The following is a 25625-nucleotide window of genomic DNA, read 5'->3' as shown; positions in this document are numbered from 1 at the left end:
CATGATTCAGTGCAATAGTTTCGTTGTGATGAAGAACAATTATGCATTTCATATTTTCATAATACCGTATGAATTGGGATGGTTAAACAGGGGAATGAGAGGGTGTCTTGTTAAGGTCTGCAGAAGTGCAGATGTCTTACTATATATACTGCATGCCCATATACATTCGGCATGCCCATATATGGACAACCTGATGTCCATATTTTTATAGATGGGCTAAGGGCTTATCCGTCAGATCGGCAATAGGTTGATCGGTCAGACAGTTCTTGAGATATGTGAACTATAGACGTGCATGCATGCCTGCACAAATGTCACACGTTTAGGATTTTCACAAATGTTCATTATGTCATACCCAGGTCAGGGATGCTAAGGGTTCAAAGTGGGTTAAAAGAGCTGTTTGTCATGTTGTGTGAAATACTGCACGGGTCATGCAAAACTGAAATGGGAAACTGCTTTATCATTTGTCACATCATGGCCTGCTCATTTGTTGTGACATTATGCTTTGTGCTATGTTTAGACGAGAGTGAGAGTTACGATTCCCCAATGCAGCGATGGTAATGTGCTGCCGTGCGGGGAGAGTCATGAAGCCAGGGGCTAACAGCAGAGCCAAAGTCACAGCCATGTCCGCCCTTCGCTTACCCCCACCCCCTATCCCCGAATACACATCAACCAGCACACAGAAGTGTTACGGTTTCACCTTCACTATGTGATGAGAGCTCTCTACACTTGTCTGGGCCAAGAGAGGGAGCCTGGCCTGCCTCACCTTCTGGATTGTTTGGCCACCGACCACATGCTTGGACTCTGACTACTCTTTTGGACTTCCTAAGTATGGTTTATATTCTATAATATCTGCATTTATACAAATACGGTACATGTGCGTTCCTATTGTATTGTATGTGTATTCATGTAGATTTATATATATATATATCCATACCTGTTAGTAGTAAAGTATAGTATTATATCATATAACGTCTACACATATACAGATACTGTTGTGGCACTGTTGTATATGTATATCTGTGTAGACTTATATATATATCTATACTATTTTCAGTTTGTTGTGTTTTTTGGACATTAAAACGCCTTGCAAGGCATTAACCTGTTTTCCTGTCTCCTGAGTGGTTGCATTTGGGTTCAAACACAACTGAGTCTTAACAGAAGATCTGGCCATTATGAACCCAGCACCCTCAGGAGGCCAGGCTCCACCACGGGCCTCTTCGCCTGGGCCTCTCCCTGACCCTGTCCGTAATGCCATCCAACGTCAGGACAAGGTGCTCGCTGACCATGCCCGCCTACTTCAGGAGGCCTCCGCTATGATGCAGGGTGTTTCCAGTGAGCAGCAGACCCAATCTCAACAGCTGCACCAAGTGGCCAGCGAACAGCATGCCCTACTAAAGCATATGCAGGACATGTCCGCCCAGTTGGCTGCTCTGGTGGCCGCAGTTCCACCTTCGGTTCCACCAGCCGCTCCTGGGCCTGTCGCTCAGCCTGTCCGGGAACCTAACCTTGCCAGCCCCAAGCCCTATGACGGGGCGTTTGCAGACTTTCGGGGGTTCATGTTGCAGTGCAATTTTGTTTTTGACCTGCAGCCCAGCATGTTCTCCACTGACGCAGCCAGGGTAGCCTACATTGCCACGCATACCTCCGGTGAAGCTCTTCGTTGGGTCCAGTCATTCTTGTGCTCCAACCCGGGGTCACGAAACAACTACGCCAACTTCGAGGAAGAGTTCAAGAGGGTGTTTGACCATCCCTTCGCTGGTCAGGATGCAGGCTCACGGCTACTCCACATCAAGCAGGGCTCCCGCACAGTTGCCACTTATGCGATCGAGTTTCGCACACTCGCAGCCAGCACTGGATGGGCGGATTCCACGCTGCGCTGCATTTTTCGTGAGGGCCTCACGGAGGCACTGAGGGACGAGCTAGTTAGGGATAAGCCCACTGACCTCAATACGCTCATCACTCTCGCCATTGATGTCGACGAACGTCTCCGTGAGCGCAAGAAGTCCAGGGCACAGTCGCTTCAACGCTCCTCCCAGTTGACCCCCATTCCGAGTACCAGTCCTCTTCGTTCTTCTGAGACGTTCATCTCGGACTCTGTTGCTGACGCTGAGCCTATGGAGGTGGGCCGAATGCGTCTGTCCGCTGCAGAGAGAGAACACCGGAGGAACCAAGGTCTCTGCATGTATTGTGGGCAGGGAGGTCACCTGAGGGAGGACTGTCCCAAGCGTCCATCTGCCCGCTCCAGTCCCACAGAGGAGGTTTCGATGCATGTGGGCCGCATCCGTGTGACTCCCAGGGGTCGTTTATCTCCAGCTGAGCGCGAGCACCGCAGGCTACACAAGCTCTGTATGTATTGCGCCAGTTCTGCGCACACTGTTCGCTCCTGTCCCATTCTGCGCCCCAAGATGTTCTCTTCCCGGGCGCCAGGGGGCGTAGTTTCACCCACTCGGGGTTTTCGGGTGAGTCGTATCACTACTTCCCAGCCCCGCACCAGTGTTGCCAGATTCCCTGTCACTCTCCTGGGAGGGACAGTCACTCACCATTCCAGCTCTTATCGACTCCGGGGCCGATGAGAGCTTTGTCGACCTCCAGTATGCTCAGAAGGTGGGACTCCCTGTCTCTGCGCTCCAGAGGCCTCTCTCCGCCTTCGCTCTGAATGGTCGTACGATGGGCCCTGTCACACACCGGACCCAGCCCCTCACCCTCACCGTCTCAGGAGACCATGTGGAGAGCATCCGCCCCTACATCATTCACTCTCCGGACACTCCGTTCATCCTGGGCAGACCTTGGTTGGAGCTTCACACCCCCCATGTCTGCTGGAGTTCTGGGCGCATACTCAGCTGGAGCGCCGCCTGCCAGGTCTGTTGCCTCCAGCCCGCCCTGACCTCCGCCCAGGCTGAGTGTTCTCCTGCCCGGGTTCCCTCCCGCCCGAAGGACCGACGCCGGGCGCACGCCGGTGTTCCCCGTCAATCGCCAGGTGGCGATCCTTGGAGGGGGGGTCCTGTTACGGTTTCACCTTCACTATGTGATGAGAGCTCTCTACACTTGTCTGGGCCAAGAGAGGGAGCCAAATCACACCACAGAGAACCTCTGAAGATGGGTGTGCCTCCACACACCTGTTCCCACTCCCCAATCATCACCAGAGGCTTCAAGAGTCTGGCCGGCACACAGCTCAGCGCCAGATCTTCCCTTATGTTACCTGGCAAGTACTAGTTGAAAGCCTACTTTGATGCCATTCGTACTGAGTAGAGTTTGCTCCCAGTATTTTTCTGCCATCATCCTGATTGCTGTTTTTGCCTCTTTCCAGATTCCTGTTCTCTGCAGTGCCATTCCTGGCCTGCCTCACCTTCTGGATTGTTTGGCCACCGACCACATGCTTGGACTCTGACTACTCTTTTGGACTTCCTAAGTATGGTTTATATTCTATAATATCTGCATTTATACAAATACGGTACATGTGCGTTCCTATTGTATTGTATGTGTATTCATGTAGATTTATATATATATATATCCATACCTGTTAGTAGTAAAGTATAGTATTATATCATATAACGTCTACACATATACAGATACTGTTGTGGCACTGTTGTATATGTATATCTGTGTAGACTTATATATATATCTATACTATTTTCAGTTTGTTGTGTTTTTTGGACATTAAAACGCCTTGCAAGGCATTAACCCGTTTTCCTGTCTCCTGAGTGGTTGCATTTGGGTTCAAACACAACTGAGTCTTAACACAGAAGCCACTGACTTTCATTGCAAATGACTGTTCTTGAACGTATCGCGGGGAAACTTACCTCACAGCAAAAGGGTTTACAACAAAACACATCATGTATTTTGCCGTTTTATTAAAATCAATGAGGTTGTGATCTACACGGTTACCGTTCCCTCTCTATTTTTTGCCACCAAGGGAGCTTCAGCCCATAAATTGGAGTCTATATGCATGTACAGTAGCTTGTGGCTATAGGTGCATGAAGAGAAGGGCTTACTCCTTCAGGGACTGGCCTTTGGCAGTCCCACTAATGGGATATGGTCCACAGCTCCACCTGTTCCAATGCATTTCTCTCCTTGGATCAACTCAACAGTACCACGTGAGAGCCAGAGGTAATAGGGAGGCAGCGGTTTGAGAGACAGCAACGATCATTCCTGATTTCACGGGTATTATTCCAGCGCCCATTTGAGGAACCAAACATCGGCATCCTTCTCTAGGGGAGGAAGTGAGGTGTTGAGAAATGACAAAAGGCTTCAAGGACAAGAACCCAGCAAAAGGACCCTGACAGGCCAACTTGTCCCGGGTTTCCACAGGATGCGGCAGTGTCAAATATGATTACTTTTCTGACCGCAACGGAGTGACAGAGTGGAAAATTCTGTTGGCTATTCCTTCCCGGAAGGGTATCTCTGCACATTAAGTAACCTATATTATGTATAAACAGTGTTTGACAGGTAATTATTTTAGACAATAAAAGAGAAAACGGAAAAGTTGCCCTGTGAGCATAAAATAACCAGATAAAGGCCCGGGCAACCCTACAATGTGCAGAACGTTTCATCTGCACATTGATAGACACTGTTATGTGGAATATATTTCATTTTTATTCCAGCAGAGAGCCCCACTTATCTGTTCAAATATATGCTTTGCATTCACCACGGCAGGCCTGGTATAGCACAGATCCATCTTGATAATTGTCACATGCTAGAGTTGAATGTGGACAGAGTGAAACATGACTACGTGCCACTTCACACGGCTGTGAATTAACAAGCAAATCTCACTGCGCTCAACGTTCGCACCCTCCATGTTACTGTAAATCATGTGCAATGGGAATGCGCTCCATTATTCAGTTTTCTGATATAGAAGATCATGAAGACACAAAGCACCGAATGGCAATATTAAGATGTGAATTAATACAATAATGATACTGTCAGTCTCCCATTCCCTTATTCTTTACTGTGTGTGTGTGTGTGTGTGTGTGTGTGTGTGTGTGTGTGTGTGTGTGTGTGTGTGTGTGTGTGTACTATAGTATACGTACATACACGTGCGAGCGTGTGCGTGTGTGTGTGTGTGTGTGTGTGTGTGTGTGTGTGTGTGTCCATAGGCTACTATACGTACATGTGTGTGTGTGTGTGTGTGTGCGTGCGTGCGTGCGTGTGTGTGTGCGTGTGTACCTATACGTACATGCGAATACTTGTGCATGTGTATGTGTGCATCTAGATACATGTGCGTGTGTGTATAGGTGCGTGTGAGTGTGCGTGCGGCCGTGCGCGCACATGCTTGTGCTCGTGTGTGCGTGCGCGTTACCCTGGGGTCCTGGGTGCGTTAATAGAGTTCTTTAGTCACAGATCTATGTGACAGGTAGCCCTGCTGGCCTCTGCCGTGTGCTCCGTACAAATGGTCTCCTGGGTGAGGGGCTGTCACAGACACTCTCACCAGGGAGTCATTCCAGCTTCCCTCTTCTTCCTTCAAAACACCTAGGCTACTGTAGCCTACGTCCTCCTCTCCTAAAAAACACCTAGGCTACTGTAGCCTACGTCCTCCTCTCCTAAAACTCATGTGAACTGAGCGGTGGAGGCTGCGTGTGTGTGCGTGCGTGCGTGTGTATGTGTGTGTCTGTGTGTGTCTGTGTGTGAATGTGAGTGTGACTGGCCTGAACAACAGCGCCCCTCCCTTAACATGTATGGTCAGAAAAGGTATTGCAGGCTACATACAGACAGACAGACAGACAGACATACCCACACACACGGCCACGTATAGGAGACAGTGTGACCACCGCTCAAAAAGAAGAAAAAACAAAACAACACTCAAGTCACTTTGTTCTACTACACGCACACAAACACGCGCGCGCGCATGCACACACACAAATAATAATCTTAATAATGATAATGAGGTTAAATTAGGCATAACTCAGTTATGTCTAACCTCTAATACCCAATCCTAACCCTAAACCTAACCCCCATAATCTGAATCTTTTCCTACAAGCCTAACCCAATTCTTATATTGTACTGTAGGCCTACTTGTGGGGACATTTGGCCCTCACAAGTTACAAGATACATTACAAGTACACACTCACTGTGCATGCGTGTGTGTGTGTGTGTGTGTGTGTGTGTGTGTGTGTGTGTGTGTGTGTGTGTGTGTGTGTGTGTGTGTGTGTGTGTGTGTGTGTGTGTGTGTGTGTGTGTGTGTGTGTGTGTGTGTGTGCGTGCGTGCGTGCGTGCGTGCGTGCGTGCGTGCGTGCGTGCGTGCGTGCGTGCGTGCGTGCGTGCGTGCGTGTGTGCGCGTGCGTGCGCATGTGTGTGTTTATGTGTGTATGTGTGTAACCTTTCCTGGAAAAATAGGGGGCACAGGTGGCATGATGTGACTGCACCCACCCACACCAGCATCTAGCGGGGATTGTGTACTTTCTTTCTTATAAACAAATCAATAAACCCCTGCATGTGTGTGTGTGTGTGTGTGTGTGTGTGTGTGTGTGTGTGTGTGTGTGTGTGTGTGTGTGTGTGTGTGTGTGTGTGTGTGTGTGTGTGTGTGTGTTTGTGTGTGTGTGTGTGCATGCACACACGCGCACACACACATGCAGAAAGAGGGTGAATTCAACACTCTGCGGTACAGAATGGTCCATTGTTACAGTGAGCATGCTCTGCATGGCTACACTGCAAAATTCTGAGCGTTGATATTACTAGAACGATTCTATGTGTACACTCTCTGAGTTACACATCCATAAAGGTCCATTTGGTCCCATTTGTCCACTCTGAGAGTTTAATTTACACTGAGGATGTTTTTGTGTATTGTGGTCTATCATTTGAAAGCCACCTCAGTGTAGAAAAGCTTTTATGCTTTTAGTTGCTGAAGCAGGGGGTCATTTCTGTATCAATCACATGTAACCATGGGTACATTTCTCCTTCGTACACCTTTCTGACAAAGTCATTTTATTCTACCAATTACGTTATTTCAAGTCAGCCGTTAAAGCGGTGAAAAAGAACATGAATGTGTGTGCGGCCACACAACAATTAGGCCTACAACCCTATGTGGTTCACTTTGTGGGACACGCAGCATAATTACCACTGAGATTGTATTATTATTTCTCCCTACGAAATTGAAAATAATTATTATCCAAACTGACAGCTAGCACAGGGAGGTCAGGTTTAAAGAATACAATAACAGCAGGCCTGGTCAACAGAATGGATCAGTGTGAGATCTGGAGATATGACGGTGTCTGTGTTTCAAAGCACACTGGCTCCATCCGAAGGTGCCTAAAAGCAACTGCAGCAGCTATAAGAGAAGGCTGCCTTCAGCATTTTTAATGCATGGCAGCTGCAGTCTCATAGGACCAAACTAATTTATAATGAGAGCACTTCTTTTGCAGTTACATTACAAACCAAGCAGACCCTGTGCATGCATAACTGTAGGCCCAGGTTTCTAGAAGGTGGCATACTGTACCAGGGACATGCTGGGCCCCTGATTCAGCCCGGGAAAAAGAGTTGGAGAGGCCCTCATTGCGTGCTATAGAGAGAGATCTCTCTCTATAGCGCTGCTGCTACTCAAAGATTTGCCATTTCAGATCATGACAAGTGACAAGCCAGTGGGCCAATTACTGTACATGAGTTATATTTCGTCGTTGTCGGGTGGAAACCTTGTATGTCCAAAACCGTTTGTTTTGTTGCGACCGAAGGTCGCATATACTCTGAAGAACCGTGTCGCTTGAGTGACCTTCCTTCCGTAACCTCTGTGATGTCAGTGTGATGTCAGCGAGTTGTGACATCACTTCCTGTACAGGGCGGCTACACGAAATGTGGATAACACTATATATGGAGATAGTCCAGTCCATCATGTCATATGGGACTACCGTCATAGAAAGTAGCCATTGTTAGGCCGGAGTCAATGGCTGTCTGTCTGACTGTCTGTACAGGAAGTGATGTCACATGACATACTTTTTATATATATATGTAAATATGGGGGCGTCTGTGTTAAGAACGTTTCGTTGTCAAGCTCAACGTTGGGCATTTGGACCTATACATGGAGAAATGGAGCGAATCTGTTTGGCCTAAACATGGAGATGTGGATAACACTATATATGGAGATAGTCTAGTCCAATATGTCATATGGGACTACCGTCATAGACAGTAGCCATTGTTAATCCGGAGTCAATGGCTGACTGTCTGTACAGGAAGTGATGTCACATGACATACTTTTTATGCCCATATATGAGTCCTAACATGGAGATGTGGATAACACTATATATGGAGATAGTCTAGTCCAATATGTCATATGGAAATACCGTCATAGACAGTAGCCATTGTTAGGCCGGAGTCAATGGCTGTCTGTCTGACTGTCTGTACAGGAAGTGATGTCACATGACATACTTTTTATGCCCATATATGAGTCCTTCTGTACCACATCTCCATGTTTAGGCAAACTCCACACAGAAAGGCCCTATCGCCAACCCAACCTAGGGTGTGAGCGATAGGGCCTTTCTGTGTGGAGTTTGCATGTTCTCCCCGTGTCTCCTAGGGTTGATACCCTCACAAAAACATGAACAAACTCCCCCCAGAATGACAACAACTAGAATCGTCAGAGAAACGCTGTGGTTGGCCAGATGGTCAAGAATTGGCGCGACCTCGCCCTTTAGGGCGAGGTTGCATGTCACCCTGAGGTCGCATTCCACCCTCAGGTGTCTTACTAGTATTTATCATTTTAAAAATGATTTAAACTAGTGAAAACAGCCAATCTACAAGCACACAACGCCTCGCACCGTGAGGCGTTGTGTGCTTGTAGATCTGCTGTTTTCACCACTTTTGTGCAACGGCCGATGAAGCAGGGCTTTGCTTTGCGAAAAAATTTATACATTTGAAACTTGGAGATACAAGGTTTCTGCCCGACAGTGACGATTTACTTTGTTGGCCGCCCAGCCCCCAAAATGGAACGAAGGCCGTCATTTTATTTTTATTTTTTTCCTAATGGCCGGCCTAGACCGGCCGGGAATGAACCAGCCGTTCGGCAGTTGTCCCGCTTTTCCCAATGGCCAGCACGTCCCTGTCCTGTACTAGTTCAGTTTGTTTCCCATAGCTTTTTTTGATTGGCTCGGCAGTGGACAGGAAAGACACATGAGGCTGTCATGTGTTTCCCATTCATATCTGCTGCCAAGACAATCAAATGAAGCTATGGGAAACTGAACTGGAACAGGGAACAAACAGGTGTGCCACCTTCTAGAAACATGTGAATGCTACGGTTATGCACAGTGCCTATCAGGGACGTGCTGTCCATTGGGAAAAGCGGGACAACTCCCGAACGGCCGGTTCATTCCCGGCCGGTCCAAGCCGGCCATTAGGAAAAAAATACAAATAAAATGTCGGCCTTCGTTCCATTTTGGGGACTGGGCGGCCAACCAAGTAAATCGTCACTGTCGGGCAGAAACCTTATATCTCCAAGTTTCAAATGTATAATTTCTTTCGCAAAGCAAAGCACTGCTTCTTCATACAAGGCCGTTGCACAAAAGTAGTGAAAACAGCCGATCTACAAGCACACAACGCCTCACGATGCGAGGCGTTGTGTGTTGTAGATCGGCTGTTTTCACTAGTTTAAATCATTTTTAAAATGGTTTTGGACATACAAGGTTTCCACCCGACAATGACGAAATATAACTCCTGTAATTGGCCGACTGGCTTGTCACTTGTCATGATCTGAAATGGCAAATCTTTGAGTAGCAGCGGCACTATAGAGAGAGATCTCTCTCTATAGCACGCAATGAGGGCCTCTACAACTCTTTTTCCCGGGCTGAATCAGGGGCCCAGCATGTCCCTGGAGCCTATTACTGTAATGTGTGTACAGTATTTTTAAATTCTTATCATTTAAATTACAGCAAAACTGTTTACAGTTTGTGTCACATGAAGTCATGTTACTGTGCATTGTTTGCTACAGTGAATCCTAGCTCAAAGGCATTCTCCTTAACTTCTATATAAATGTATCATTTCTGACCATTATCAAATTACATGTTGTGTACAGTGTCCATAATGTCACTGGCCTTTGCTCTTGCCTTCTACTCCTTGGTTTTTACCACTAGATGGCTCTGCATTCTTCGAGTAATGAGCAGGTGTTTTAGATTTCTCCCCAACTCTCTTTTATTTTTGGAACTGGTGGGTATGAAATTCAGTGGCACTGGAACTGGGCCAGTGACTGAATGTCAATCTAAGATTGCAGGAGTTGGTCAACAGGGGCAATGCAGGAGACGTGCATGCATGGTGCTGCTGCAGGTAGAGAAACAGCAGTCACTTGTCCAAGAAATCTAATTATCAGGAGGAGCGAAACTGTCCTTTTTTGCATAATGGATCAAATGTTGAATTAAATTGGTGGGGACAGTAACTAAAATTGTAACTAATATTCCAGATACACCCCACACCAAAAAAATAAAAAAATAACAGGTGCATTCTATCCATTCACCCATAGTTCATCCCATAGAGTTTGTATTTCAACAGTATCTGAGTTATATTCTATATATTGACCACACCTGGAAGCTGACATTTCCCACAGTGGGTGGAGATCTGCTTCACCCTGGTGACTGGCCCAGCAGGCTGGCTGACAGCAGCCAGGAGCGTGGCCTGCAGTCAGGGGTGTCACACCAAATTCTGGGCCCTGGGTAAGGATTCACTGTGGGCCCCCCATGAATGTTCTTCATAGGGGGAGGGGGTTTAACCCATTTAGACTAGTGGGGACGCATTATTACGCATTATTTTGTGCTTTAACACTATATACTGAGTGTCGCGCTGCAAGCTTGTAGATCTGCTATTTTTGAAAAATCATGAACATTTGTGCAAGTCTGAATATTTCAAATCCTTCTGAGCTTTTTTGAAAAGAAAAAAAAAGTTTCCCATGTCAAAATATTTAATTCCAGGGACCCCCCCAGAAGCAAAATTTTAGTTACAAATGTTCGCTTAAAACATACATTCAAAGATTTGCACACATATTCACGACTTTTCAAAAATAGCAGATCTACAAGCTCACAGAGCGGCACTCGTGCCGCGCTGTGAGCTTGTATATCTGCTATTTTTCAATAGCTAAAGTATACCATAATTAAGGCCCCTCCACCTTGTGCCCTAGTAACTCAGTCCCACTTTTCCCCCCTTGTGACGCCCCTGTCTGCAGTGCTCCTGGCTCCTGGCAGACAGTTTGTTGAAACGTGAGAGTGGGCCTGGCGAGGCACTCTGCATGCCATCGCCTGGCTCCTCGGTCTGTGCAGGCAGAGGATAGGGGGTGACTGGGGTTATGGAGGGGCGAGCGAAACCCTCCGGATCTCTGGTACTTACAGTGTCAATGCTAAGCAGTTCCATCCCATCTAACTGTATCAACTAATCGGCTTAGATTCAAGTCAGAAGCCTTGAAATTATTCTGTATGATAATGAGCTTAAAGGCTTGTCGTAAAGGAAAGGATGATGCTCGCCACAGTTGAATATGATGAATACTGAATCAAGAGGCATCTAGAAAGAATGGCTCTTATGGGACTCATTAAGCCCCTGAATGCTAATTGGTAGGCATATCTTGGTTCAGACCGCATACAGTAACTTGTGCCTCCATTGTCATATTCGTGCTCAGCAATGTGGCTCATGTGCTGACCTTGGTCTAAGCGAGAGAATCTCTAGATCAATATCCATGTTGATGCAGGCAGTAACACATATTAACTTACTGATCATACTATATCTATATATCTATCTGAAGCAGGGCATCATCATTTTTCCTTGGCATAAATAAGTAATAGTGTATTGGTCATGCAAATGAGGAGTTGGGATGTCAATATGCGTTATGCGCCGTATGTTAGATCTAGATACTGAGTTGATCTCTCCAGTGACAGCAATTCAAACTCTGACAGAGCCCCTTTGGACCAGTGGCAGTGGCTCATAGAAGGAACCCGGTCCATAAATGAAATATTCTGTTTGAATGCTTTCCTTGTAAATACGTCTTTTTCTTCTTCTTCTCTTGTCCGATACCAGCAGACATCCAGTTTTCCTGCTCGGGGAGTTGAGGCTGATGTTTTGCAGCATCTGCAGTAGGCTCCTGTGGGCTGAATCCTGACAGCCTGTCTCCATGAAGGCCTGGTAATGAGAAGGACTGTGTTCATTCTGTCTACATGTGTCTCTGAACAACGCACAGGGTTGTTTTCTTTTTCTTTCTTTTTTTGAGCTTCTGTACGTTGCGGTTTGCTGTTATCACTGCCTTGACAAGTATTAGCAACAATAGCGACAACATTCATACATTTAGCTACACCATGTATTTGTTGAAGTTGAAAAGCTGCAATCCACAGATGTTTTCTCTCTCTCTCTCTCTCTCTCTCTCTCTCTCTCTCTCTCTCTCTCTCTCTCTCTCTCTCTCTCTCTCTCGCTGTTCTCTCTCTCTGTTCTCTCTCTCTGTTCTCTCTTGTTGCAGCCAGGTCTCGATTGCAAAACATAGATTAAGTTAGGTCCTGAAATATGTAACATTTACAGCCAATTTCTTTTTTACGTTTCCCCGGAATGTATATTACATATTCAAAATGTCAAACGTACCGGACCTACCGGTATGTGTTAAGTGTTTGAAGTTATGCCAATAACTTCAACAGTATGATTCAGGACTCAGAACTAAGCTCTGAAACACCTTATTGAGTTTCAGATTTTTTTCAGTGTTTTTTTATTTATTTTATTTTTATCACCACCTATTTTGTCCATTTTGTCAGCTCCCCCATGCTAATGAGAGTGGACAAGAGATATGACTACAAAAAAATTAAAATAATCCATAAATGATGCTATTCACATAAAACCAACAATGTGCTTTATTGTTGGTCATGTAATAAATAGATGATTAAATCATTAAAATCGTAATATATAGTTCCTTCCCTCAGTCGCACTCAACCCCATTACACAAGTCATTCTCGTGTGTGTGTGTGTGTGTGTGTGTGTGTGTGTGTGTGTGTGTGTGTGTGTGTGTGTGTGTGTGTGTGTGTGTGTCTCTATTATGTCTGTCTGTCTGTCTGTCTGTCTGTCTGTCTGTCTGTCTGTCTGTATGTCTGACTGTATATCTGTTTGTCTGTCTCTGTGTGCTTGCTTGCAGGTGGGTGGGTGTGTCTGTGCGTGCGTGCGTGCGTCTGTCTGTCTGTTTGTTCATGGTTAACCTTGCAAGCCAGATTTCTTGTGCACAATGCCAGTAGGCTAAGAAAGTAAAATAAGAATTCAATGACAAATACCCAGGCGTTTGCTCTATTTATTGAATTATCTCTGTCTTATTTAAAGATATTTCAATGCTATACAAAAGTTGATCAAATGAAGTATAACTTGATGAAGAGGCAACAACAAGTGTTCATCACACCAGAGCCAAAACACAGGGAGTGGGCAGGTGCTCGCCTAAGGACCCAAGCATATTCTGTTATAGCACTGATTGAGCCTAAAGCTGGCCCTGACACTCATTCATGCATTCAGATCCTACAACTTGGTCATTCATGTCCTTCAACAATGTGAGCATTGCTTGATTTGTTTATTTATTTATTGTTTCTTTTTTTGTATGACGTTGTTCTGACTCTGACTTCAGCCCTTCAACACGCCTGTCCTTTGCATGACCTTAATTCATGTCATTTTAAGATAAGCTTGTTAGTTGACACCCTGCAACAAACTACTGCTTATTTGTGTCGCATTTATGTGTTAGTAGCCCTTCTGCAAAGAGCCCATTCAAGTATGTTATGTTTAGTTTTACCGGCACCAACACTATTTATCCTTCAAAATAGCTGTGGAGTTACTGTTCGTTGTTTGAGAGTGTATTTTTATTTAGATACATAAACAAACAATCACACAGACAGATTACTTATTTATGCCAAATAAAATGGTGCCCTGCTTATCAGATAAATATAGAGGCAGGCAGACAGACAGACAGAGAGACAGGCAGGAAGGCAGGCGGGCAGACAGGCAGGCAGGCAGACAGACAGGCGGGTGGGCAGACAGACAGGCGGGCGGACAGACAGGCGGGCGGACAGACAGGCAGGCAAGCAGACAGACAGACAGATCGATAGATAGATAGACCATTCAGGTGTTGTAGCAGCAACAGTAGTAGCATGAAACACAGCTAGTAGAGGATAATGATTAAGATGAAAAAATGCATATACAAATAATATATATATTTTCACATGAATGAATACGGTATAGGCCTATATTTATGCACATACCAGAAGTGTATGACACTGATACAGTATTATGAACAGTGAATATAATGAGTAAAGATTCTTAACGGGCATCTGTCAAGTACGAGTCCGTTAACCCAGAACAGAACAGAGCATATTGTACTTGAGTCTGCATTGTCTTGGGGATGTATAGAGTGCCTGTCCCGCGGCTTCTCAGTGTCTCAGCATAGCTTATCAGGCAGACACCTTTTTAATTACTCAGCATAAGTTTGTGTCTTAATTTCCTGACAAACTGTTCAGCTATTGGAGGAATCTGTGGAGGATGAAAGAGGTGTTCCCTCCCTCCAACAAGCTCCCAACAGGAGGAAACTGTTGCTTAGGAACAACAAGGGCTTTCACAGAGTCACCTGTAGCTTTGGAGATGAAACACACAATCATGACAAGGGTCAACCAAGGGGGTTAGAAGCTCCATTTCTGTTGGAGGAAATGGTCTTTTTCAGTGACGCCCTGCCCTGCCTCACATTCACACAGAAACACACTGTGGCAGTTCACCCTGCCACTAATGCTACATTTATGGCATTAGTTTGGTTTCTGTTATTTCCCCATACATTTTAATAGTTCACAGAACACGGGTTGAAGTTTGTTAAACAGATTTATTATGGTTGTTTGTTATTGAAGAGTTTTGCTATATGAAAATGTTTGTTACTTTTCATACCATATGATTCCTGGTTCTGGGTAGTGGGAAAGGACCCGAATATAGCATCAGGCTGCCTTTTATATTGCCTGACTCCAATGTGGGGAGTTTGCTTGGTCCCTCCTACTACTGATCATACCGGTGTGTTTGTGTGTAAATAGTGGAATCATTGTGATGATACTTAAGTGTCAATATATTGTCTTTGGACATGGTTATTTACTGGTTCGTATGTGAATTGTGGAATCTATCGATTCAAGATGGTACAGTCTGGGGGCGGGGTTTAGCCAATTTAAGGGGACCTGCCACCTGTGCTCAGTCAATGTAGGGCTGTAAGCTGAGAGGACCCAATGCCAATCTGGCCAGTCGTTTGTATATAGTTTTTGTGTCTTTGCTGTATTTTGGTGAACACCAGTTCTGTGGACAGAGGTGAATAAAAGCACTTGTTTTTGTAACAAAGAACTCTCTGACTGACTGCCTTTGAACATTTTACTATTTGGGTGTTTTTGAGCATTTTGGAAACGGATCCAAGTGCCTTTTTCGGCCAATACTATCCTCACTCAGAGTCAGAGTGTGACACACACGCATCGAAACCTGGGAGCTGCCCAGTACAACCACAGTCCACTGAGCAGCTCCCCTGGAGCAGTTGGGGGTTCAATGCCTTGCTTGACACTTCAACAGTGTTGAGAGTTACACAAGAGTTGGATATTTACGATTACACACCCAGATTTATTTCCGCTGTGGAAGTCCTTTTAAAGGTGATACACCATGCATTTAAAAAGTATTTATGTCATATTGTTTATGTCCCAAAAACGTTTTTCAAAAGAGCCTCTCTCATTTTTGAATGGCTCTCAGAGCATTTCAGCTGCAGTACCACCTTTGGCCTGAACTGCGCCACCCCCCAACATTTTTTGGATTTTTTTTGGATGATGACGTCACAATCGGCAGATGACGTCACAATCGGCAGCAAATCTGGATAGCCTGTTTTGAGAACCCGTGGGATACTTTTAACCTTCGCCTTCTCAAAACCAGAGAAAGACACAACAGTCAGAAATGGGACTTTGTGAGGATAGAAGGTGCTAGTGGGACCCCAAAAAAAGGTTTTAAAATAGGAAAAGTGAAATTTCATGGTGTATCACCTTTAAGTCATTATAATGTATTTTTGGGCTTTTCTGCCTTATTGATATAGATTATTATGTGAAGATGGGTGGACAGGAAAGAGGGAGAGAGGGAGACGGGGAGAGAGACTCAGCAAAGGTCGTCGGGAACGGGACCCCGAACCTGCGACACACTGTGAGGCTACATTGAGCCTAGGTGCAGTCCGGGCTAAGTCCTCATAATTTAAACTATACACTATAGACTATATATGTAGTTGACCAGAGTCCCCTAGAGTACATCAGGGCTCTATACTAGGCACACTCATTTTCTCCCTCTACACCAAATCTCTTCACCAAAAATAGCCTAAAAAGTAACGTTTGCCCCAGAACAGGGATGCCAGGAGTTCATGTAGCTTCGCGCAAAAGGTACGCACCCCACTGAGCATGTCCATTTGTTCTCAAGATGACACTGTGATCAGCCGCCCAGTGAACTCGGGCCATAAATATCTCTCTGTCGAGGCAACTAAGCAGTGCAGACTAGTGATTTTGTTTACAGTACATCTCGCTGTTTCAGCGGAGGACCAATGCAATAGCTAGGGACAAATCGTTAAGTGTTCTGTGAGAGCCAGCTTGTGCAGCCAATTAACTACGGGTGCGTACCTTTTGCGCGAAGCCCGAAAGCGCGAAGTGGGGAAATGTCTCCTACCGCACCGTTTGCGCGAAGTGGGGAAATGCATACGTATGCATGCAAATGCAGGCTATTAGCCGACTATTAGCACCCTTCGGCTATCGGCTTCACTTTGCGGGGGGAGGAGGCGTGAGGACATTTTAAGCCCTAAGAAACTACACAACCACACAATATATTTGACTAAATGAAAAAGGGTGCCCCCTGTCGAAACTATTGTACTACCACACAATATATCTTCCTGGACCCTTATTGTGAAGGGCTACTACAAGCTCACGTTGTCGACGTGTTGTGAGCTTGCAGATCAGCTATTTTGCGAGACAAGCTGAGTGCAGACAGCACTGCATATTATGAGCTGCGTGCTCAGTGCGTGCACAGTGGAGCATGTGAATGAAAAGAGAGACATTGTACTACCATACAATATCGAGCACTGCATATTATCAACGTTCACAAGGAGCTGTACTACCATACAATATCGGTGCGGTAGGAGACATTTCCCCACTTCGCGCTAACGGTGCGGTAGGAGACATTTCCCCACTTCGCGCTTTCGGGCTTCGCGCTTTCGGGACTTTCCCGCTCAGGGACACTGGCTATTCTAGGAAGATAGCTTCATAGAGCTGAAGTTCTCAAATGGACTGGAATAAAGTCATGACATGTTGATGTATCCCTGCAATGTTTTATGGTTGGAAATGAGTGCCTGTGCGTGCATGTGTGCGTGCGTGCGGTTCCATACTGTATGCTACAGTAACAGACATGTTCCAAGTGGTGGCTGGGGACTGCATGTCACGACTCCAATGCTGTCTATGCAGAGCAAAGACTCTGGAAAAGTGAAGTGATCTGTGCAATTATCAAGAAGATACAAATATGGTTGGCACATGATTCTAGCTGGTACAGCACACTCTGTGCTGCATCTGTATTTTTGTTATGTTTGTTCTCTTTTTATGCTTATCCTTACTTTTGGTGCAGCTTCTATTTAGAGTTCTGGTCATTCTTTGTGGGTAAATGAATAAGGAATTTCTGAAATTCCCTTCCATACAAAGCATTTTCAGAATAAAACATATTGTTTTCCTATAAGAAAGCAAGGCTTCATCACGTCAAACATCAAACTCTCTGGACGAGTGAAGAGAAGTAATGAAGCTTGCATGGAATGTGACCTCTTCGCACACTAGAAAACATTGGGATCTTGTCAAGTTATTTTTGTGGAAAGCAGACTAATCTCAAGGTCCAGGGTCTTCCAATTTATTCTGAAAGAGAGGCAGAGGGAGAGACAGAGAGATGCAAAGACAAAGAGTATTTATGTGTGTGTGTGTGTGTGCGTGCGTGCGTGTGTGTGTGTGTGTGTGTGTGTGTGTGTGCGTGGGTGGGTGGGTGCGTGTGTAAGCGTGAGCGCACAACCAAAGCATTCTTACATGTGTCCCCATGTGGAATGGCACGATGACCAGAACTGACAATTAATAACCGATCTTCATGCATGTGTATGTCAAATAATGATTGCCAAACGCAGCTCTCACAATGGACGGCATCATTTTCTTCAATAAGGATCAAACTTGAGGCTCCCTTTCATGTCCTGTCCTTTAAGATGAGCCCAGTGTTTTGACCTCATGTCAAGCCTATATAGATTACATAACGGTTCTGGGGCAGACTTCACTGTGGCGTGTGGAAAACTTGGCATGGTGCAACGCTTTCAAAAGGCGTAGCTTGTATTCAACCAAGCATGGTAGTGTTACTCATGCATAACACATTTGTGATCAGAGTCGGTCTGTGTGTTGTTGATCTTGGGTGATTCCACAAGGTCACAGCAGGAGCTAGATATGTGAGGGCTGACATTTTGCTATAAGAAATGTATTTTGACTCCTTACAACTTAGCCACTTTTTTATATATAAAAAAAGGATCCAACGTTTGCAAAAGTAACGGAAATAGCAGATCTACAAGCTCACAACACATGTGACACAATCTACATGTGACACTTGGGCTATGTGTGCTGTTTTATAGGGCCAAAGTGGTTAATAGTACGAGCAGTTCATCTTATTAGTGATTATAATACCTTTACAGCATTTGCCTGGCTTATCACATCAGCTTATAATAATATTGTCAAAGAATCATACTGGTTAATATTATAAGAGTGTAACACATCATTACACAATACATTGCTTAACATCAGGTATTATTTGTACTCTAGCTATTTCTTATGTGAATGTGGATGCTACCTTGCTGCTAAGAACTGCTGTAACCCTGAAGCAGTAGGCTACTCCAGAATTCAACATCTGGCCCAAAGATCAGATCAGGTTCCACAATAAAAAATATAAAAACAACGAATACCACATTATCACATTTCTATTCATAACGATCTGTTTTCATAGTTTGAAACTAAACAACCAAATGTTGAAGATGTATTTCAAATCAAACCGTGCGCATATGATATCGACAAAGATGAACTGGCTGCACTGTAAAGTATTCCCATGCATATATGAGAAATTAACACTTTTAATTAACAGAGGATCTCCTCTAGACTGTGTGTTGCCTGAAGGCACTGAAGAAATAGGATGCAGGAAAGAGCTAACGATGAGTAAATGTTTTATAACCATTTATGTGGTTAATTAATATTCAAATGTATATATTATGGTGATTTAACTTCATTATATCGGGATATTGCCTTGTGGTAATATTTACCATTGTAAATAACCAAATTGTACATTACATGAAGCCAGACTGCAATGTTTGATTTGCTATTCTTTCTAGTTGTGTTTTCTAAATCAGGGGTTTTCAAAGTGGATGACGGGGCACCCTGGGGTGCCGCGACGGCAGTCCAGGGGTGCCGCGAGATCATTTGATAATATTTTGAATTTATTTGGACACTTGAAAAAATATTTATTATCCTTTTAAACTTGAAGTAGGTCTACAAAGTTATTTTCAGTCAGTTCTAATCAAAATGGCTATTATTTCAACATTTTCCTCACAACATAATCACTAAAATATCGTCATTGTCGGGTATCTCCAAGTTTCAAATGTGTACGTCTTTTGGTAAAGCAAAGCCCTGCTTCATCATACAAGACTGTCGCACAAAACAAGTGAAAACAGCCGATCTACAAGCACACAACGCATCGCATCGCGAGGCGTTGTGTGCAGATCTGCTGTTTTCACTAGTTTAGTAGGCTACATTTTATAGATGATAAATACAAAACGAACGGTTTTGGACATACAAGGTTTCCACCCAACAACGAAGATATGCTATAAATATAAGGTGCTAGGAGTGAAAATTATAATGTAGGGATGACTCGAATTAAAAAAGAATATTTATGGGGTGCCCTGAGACAAAAAAGTTTGGGAACCCCTGTTCTAATTGACCTATTTGATGACTAGCCAAAGTGTCCTGGCTTGAAAGTGAAGACATTTCTGAGGAAATAACCCTCAGACTTGGTGTTAAATATATGACACTAAAACACTCACTGACTTTGCCTCAATGAAATGCAATTACTGAAAGTTTTGAGCTGCCACAACAAATACAGTGTTTCCCAAGACCCTGGCCCATTTGTATGGGTTGCAAAGAAATATCCTGTTGTTGTTGTTTTTTTAACCTTTCCTACATTTATTTATTTATTGTCCCGCCAGGAGGCCGGAACGGCCGAAGGTGAGGGGTTATGTTTTCGCTCCGTCTGTCCCATCTGGCTGTGAACAGCTCATCTCCGGCACCATTGAACGGATCGGCGTGAAACTTTGCATGCACAATCCCAGCAAGACGCTCTTAATCCTGAGCAGTTTACAGTAAACTAGGACAACACAGGGTTGTGACAACACATCAAATGCATAGAATATAATCTAGGATCATAAGTAAACCAAGAACCTACCATAAGTCTAACAGTAGAATATCCCTAAAAATGCCATGTCAACAATGACCTGGCATCTGCCTATTTATAACATGCTATCTAAATTACATTTTAGCCTTTGTATAAGCCTGGAAGGCCGTTGAGGCTGCTACGGCAAGTGCTACGGGCTAAGGTGGAATCTGAAGAGCTATAGTCTTCAGATTTTGGTGGAAGATTGGGAGTGAGTCTGCAGTTCTAATTGCATTGGGGAGTTCAAATTGGCCTCATGGTGGCGATATAAAAGGGAAAGTCACAGATTCCATTCCATTCCTGGCTATGACTGTCTTCCAAATTTGCAGACACTGGGTAGGCAATCTGGCTTGGTGGGGATCTGCGTTCTGAGGAGCGCACTTTTCTCTCTGTGTGGAGTTTGCATGTTCTCCCCATGTCTCCTAGGGAAGGTACCCTCACAAAAGAAATGCAGCAATCCTGGTCTTTATACTGCCTCCCCCTGGCCAGCCGGGGCGCCTGATGGAGGGGAAAGGAACTGGTTAGAATAATGTGTTCCTTCCACCCGCTACGTCCAGCTGGGGAAAAGAATTCGGGTGTCAGGTGAAAAGAAGTGTCTTGGACTCCTCGTGCAGAGAAGGAAGCATGAGGTCAGTTCATTGCTCTCCCCAGGTTGGCAGAGGCATAGATATAGAAAGCTAGATGCCTCATCCGCCACTGCAGTTCATTGGAGCGACATGCAACAACTGGATGCCGGACGTCTGGGAGTGGGTACTAAATTCTCTTTTGGGTATCGAACTGAAATGTACATGTTCAAACATTGTTATGAAGCTAATTAATCATCCATTAGAATCCTTGACTTGAAACACACACATCTTTTTAACCTTTATTTAACCAGGTGAATCCCATTGAGATGGTAATCTCTTTTACAAGGAGGGAGCCCTGACCAAGGATGCAAACAAGGAGGCGTTACAACATAAAATACGCTAAAACACAAATTACACATGAATACAATATCAAGTAAAGCAGCTGCAGACATACGTTTGTAATGTCTGAAGTATTTAATGTAGTTCTGGAGCTGATTCCAGGACCATATACTACATAGGCTACATACAGTACGTACATGCGTATGTATGTACATACATACATACATACTTACTTTTGCGTGTACACACATGTACGTGTGTGTGTGTGTGTGTGTGTGTGTGTGTGTGTGTGTGTGTGTGTGTGTGTGTGTGTGTGTGTGTGTGTGTGTGTGTGTGTGTGTGTGTGTGTGTGTGTGTGTGTCTGTCCACTGCTTCACCATTATTATCCCTGCCTCATGGCTGATTGACTCTCCCCACAACCAGCAGGAGACAGCCTGGATGTGTCTTCTGTTATCAACATGATGGAGAGACCCACACAGAGACTGACTCTCTCTCTCTCTCTCTCTCTCTCTCTCTCTCTCTCTCTCTCTCTCTTTCTCTCTTGAAACTAAGCTACAAGAAAGAAAGATATAGCAGGACGGAAGGAAAGAAAAAAGGAAGAAAGATATAAAGGAAGGAGGGAGGAACGAACAAACGAACGTTCGATAGATCGAACCAACGAAGGACGGAAAACCGTCTGCATATTGACTCAACTAAACAACGCTCCCTCGCATTCTCTTCTCCTTGATATGTGAAGTGACCCAAAGACTATTGCTTCATTCTGAACATAGTTATTACGTTGGCCTAAAGCAGCATGAAGGACATTAAAGGATCTGATTCACAATTATTAACTCACACATGCAAACCCTGCATGGTCAAACCATTCAACCTGCCACTGTTTTGCACATGCTTTTATTGCACATCTACTACTAATAAGTTACAATACTGATGAGGACAATATGGTGAAAATGTGTTTCATTGCTCTTTCACTCTTCATAAATCAGACACAGTTATCCACTTATTTATAACAATGAACCATGGAAAACATCAAAGGTGTATGGGCAGTTTGTATTGTGTATACATTTGTATTGTGTTAATTCAACAAACTGCCTTATTCCCTTACATTCATGTTCATATACAGCACAGATCATTTCTAATTTAGTTAGCTGATTACTGGTAGCTAATTACCAATTAGTTGAGGGAGACTGTTCCTTATGTGCAGTGTGACATTCGCCCATTGGCTAAAACAAGAAGGGGACATCACTGACTTGTTTGTTTATATAGTCCAAAGTAAATGCATGCTGTACCATGAATTTGGGAATAGATGCTATTATATATAAATATTTATCTTTCTATGCTTTAACTGATAAGTGGGCTTGTTAGTGGCTCAGGGGTAAGTGGCTGCATGGCAACCGGAAGGTTCCCAGTTCGATCCCGGGCTCCCACAGAGTTGATATCAACATGTCCTTGAGCAAGACTCTGAAACCCTAATTACTCCCGATGAGCAGGTTGGTGCCTTGCATGGATTCTTCCACCATCGGTGTCTGAATGCGTGAATGTAAATCTCCTTGGACAAAGGCGCTATATAAAGGCACCATTTACCATTTATTTTATGTAATATGCAAGGGAGAGATTACTGTTTGCATGTGTTTGTGCATGCGGTAATTTGTTTGTGAAATGCACTGAATTTATGTTGTGTGAAATATGCTACATAAATAACTTTTAAATTACTTCGATTAGCACTCAAGATGTTTCAGTAATTTGTCAGATAGATGTTTGTGGAAGTATAATTGAACTTTAAATGTCACATACTGTGAAACCTCGCGTATAGCCAACCTCATCTAGCGAAGAGAAAAGCATGGTCACTACATAAGGCCTCCGGAAAGCCTGGTGAGGCGAGGTTACATAAGGCCTAGAAAGATGGGACTTCCGCGGTGTGAATTTCCCTGTAATTTGTCTTTTTTCACAGTGCAGTGCTACTGTAAACATATTCCCTGCTGAAAAAGAAAATCTGTTCTACTTCTCCAGCTCCTTCGGTTGCGCTAATACACAATATTCAAACAAAACATGTATGTTCTGACAAAGTTACACCTATTAAGAGCGAGTTAAGAAGGACATTTTGTTTGTTTCGCTGGGGGATGTAAACAGACCTGCACCACATGGCGTAACTTTCCTTAAACGCAGCACTTCCGCCAAATTCCGCTAAGACAACGAACTGCGCAGGTTTCCTTGTTTATAGTAGTAGTAGTAGTAGTGCCCTCTACTCTAAAGTGTAGAGGGCATATGGGCAAGCTCTTATCAGTCCACGGTCCATGCGCTGAAGTTGAGTTTAGATTGTAGAACCAATAAGGCACGAACAGGTGTGATAATCCTAAAACAATACACAATGACTCACATAACCTCATGACAAACATCAACATAACAGAGTTATTCACATAAATAATCCATGTCAATCGTGATGAATATTATTTCTTAATATTGTTTTGGGTCCAGGAGCGTCAATAGATGTCAGCCTATACAAACATGTTTTTGTGACTTAAGTGATCTTGTGTATAAGGTCAAGCATATTTGACTGTGTGCTGACAATCAATGTTAGCCAACGTGTAAATATTTTGTGGCATCAAAACACATCTCATTTACCCTATAAGGCCAGTCCTTATATGTCCTTAAGATTTATCCTCTACATGAAAGAGTACCAGCCTACAGTAGGAGCGAGATCATTTGGCGACCTACAACCGGGTCGCGACGTGGTCGGTAGTTTTCAGCGACCGGGTCGCTAAATCGAGCGACCGGGTCGCTAAATCGAGTGACCGGGTCGCTAAATCACCGACCGCGCCGCTAAATCGACTGTAAATTAGGTATGGAAAGATAAACATCTAATCTTGAGTAGGCTATGACCTGACTAGCTGAACAGAGAAGCTTATGGTTTCCTCCTAAATTCTATATCCTTCAACTTTTTAGCGACCCGGCGACCCGGTCGCTAAATCTACCGACCTGCCTGCAGTTTTAGGTCGGTAGATTTAGCGACCCGGTTTGTACATCTAGTGACCCGGTCGGAAGATTTTGCGCCCCAGTCGGTCGATTTAGCGACCTGGTCGCTCGCTTTAGCGGCGCGGTCGGTGATTTAGCGACGCGGTCGGTGATTTAGCGACCCGGTCGGGAGGTTGCGTGGCAGGTTAGCCTAACTGAGGTAAGGTTACTGAGGTTAGGTTTAGGGTTAGGGTTAGGGTTAGGGTTAGGGTTAGGGTTAGTAGCCCGGTGGTCGGTGGAAGCGACCACCGGTCGGTGGATTTACCTACCCTGTCGCTGGATTAGCGTCCCGGTCGGTGGAATTAGCGTCCCGGTCGGTGGAATTAGCGATCCGGTCGGTGGTTTTAGCGTCCCGGTCGGTGGTTTTAGCGTCCCGGTCGGTCGATTTAGCGACCCGGTCGGTGGTTTTAACGTCCCGGTCGGTGGTTTTAGCGTCCCGGTCGGTGGTTCTAGCGTCCCGGTCGGTGGTTTTACCGTCCCAGTCGGTCGATTTAGCGACCCGGTCGCTGAAAACTACCGACCACGTCGCGACCCGGTTGTAGGTCGCTAAATGATCTCGCCCTCTCTCCCAGCCTACTGAGCCTAGTATGACAATAGGACATTTTGAGGGGCACATGAAGTATGCCAAAGTTGAAGGATATAGAATTTAGGAGGAAACCATAAGCTTCTCTGTTCAGCTAGTCAGGTCATAGCCTACTCAAGATTAGATGTTTATCTTTCCATACCTAATGCATATTTTATCTTTTCATGTGTGCTGGCCTGGGCTGGCAATGAGTAAACAGGCAATGGCCTGAACTTGAACTAATCTAGACAGGAATTTAACCAAGTAGACTATGATAGCCTACTAATTATGCTATAATAATACAATAACAACAACAACTGCAACAATACCGCAACTTTTTGAACCACCTTTTTATGGGTCCCTTTATTTTTAGTTTTCCTGCATTTTGTTTTTAATTATTATTTCAAAACATTTTCAAAAAACATTCCCAAAAAAGCTTTTTTTTTTTTTTTCATGAATCAACAAGTCCAATGATTTTGTCAGAAAAATCTGAGAAATGGGGTGCCTGCTGGCCTGGTGGTCAAGGCGCATACCATACTAGGCTATGATGCCTGCTGGCGTTGCCGGTTCGATTCCCGATTCGGACGACCTTTGCCACATGTCATTCCCCATCTCTCTCCCCATTTCCTATCAAATAAAGGCATAAAAAGCCCCCCAAAAAATGTGAAAACAAAATGTTTATAGAAGTTGTGAAAATAGCCGATTGACAAGCTCGCAAAGCT

The sequence above is a fragment of the Nannobrachium achirus genome (assembly GCF_963921795.1).
Source record: "Nannobrachium achirus genome assembly, chromosome: 5".
Lineage (NCBI taxonomy): Eukaryota > Metazoa > Chordata > Actinopteri > Myctophiformes > Myctophidae > Nannobrachium > Nannobrachium achirus.
Note: the sequence above shows the minus strand (reverse complement) of the source record.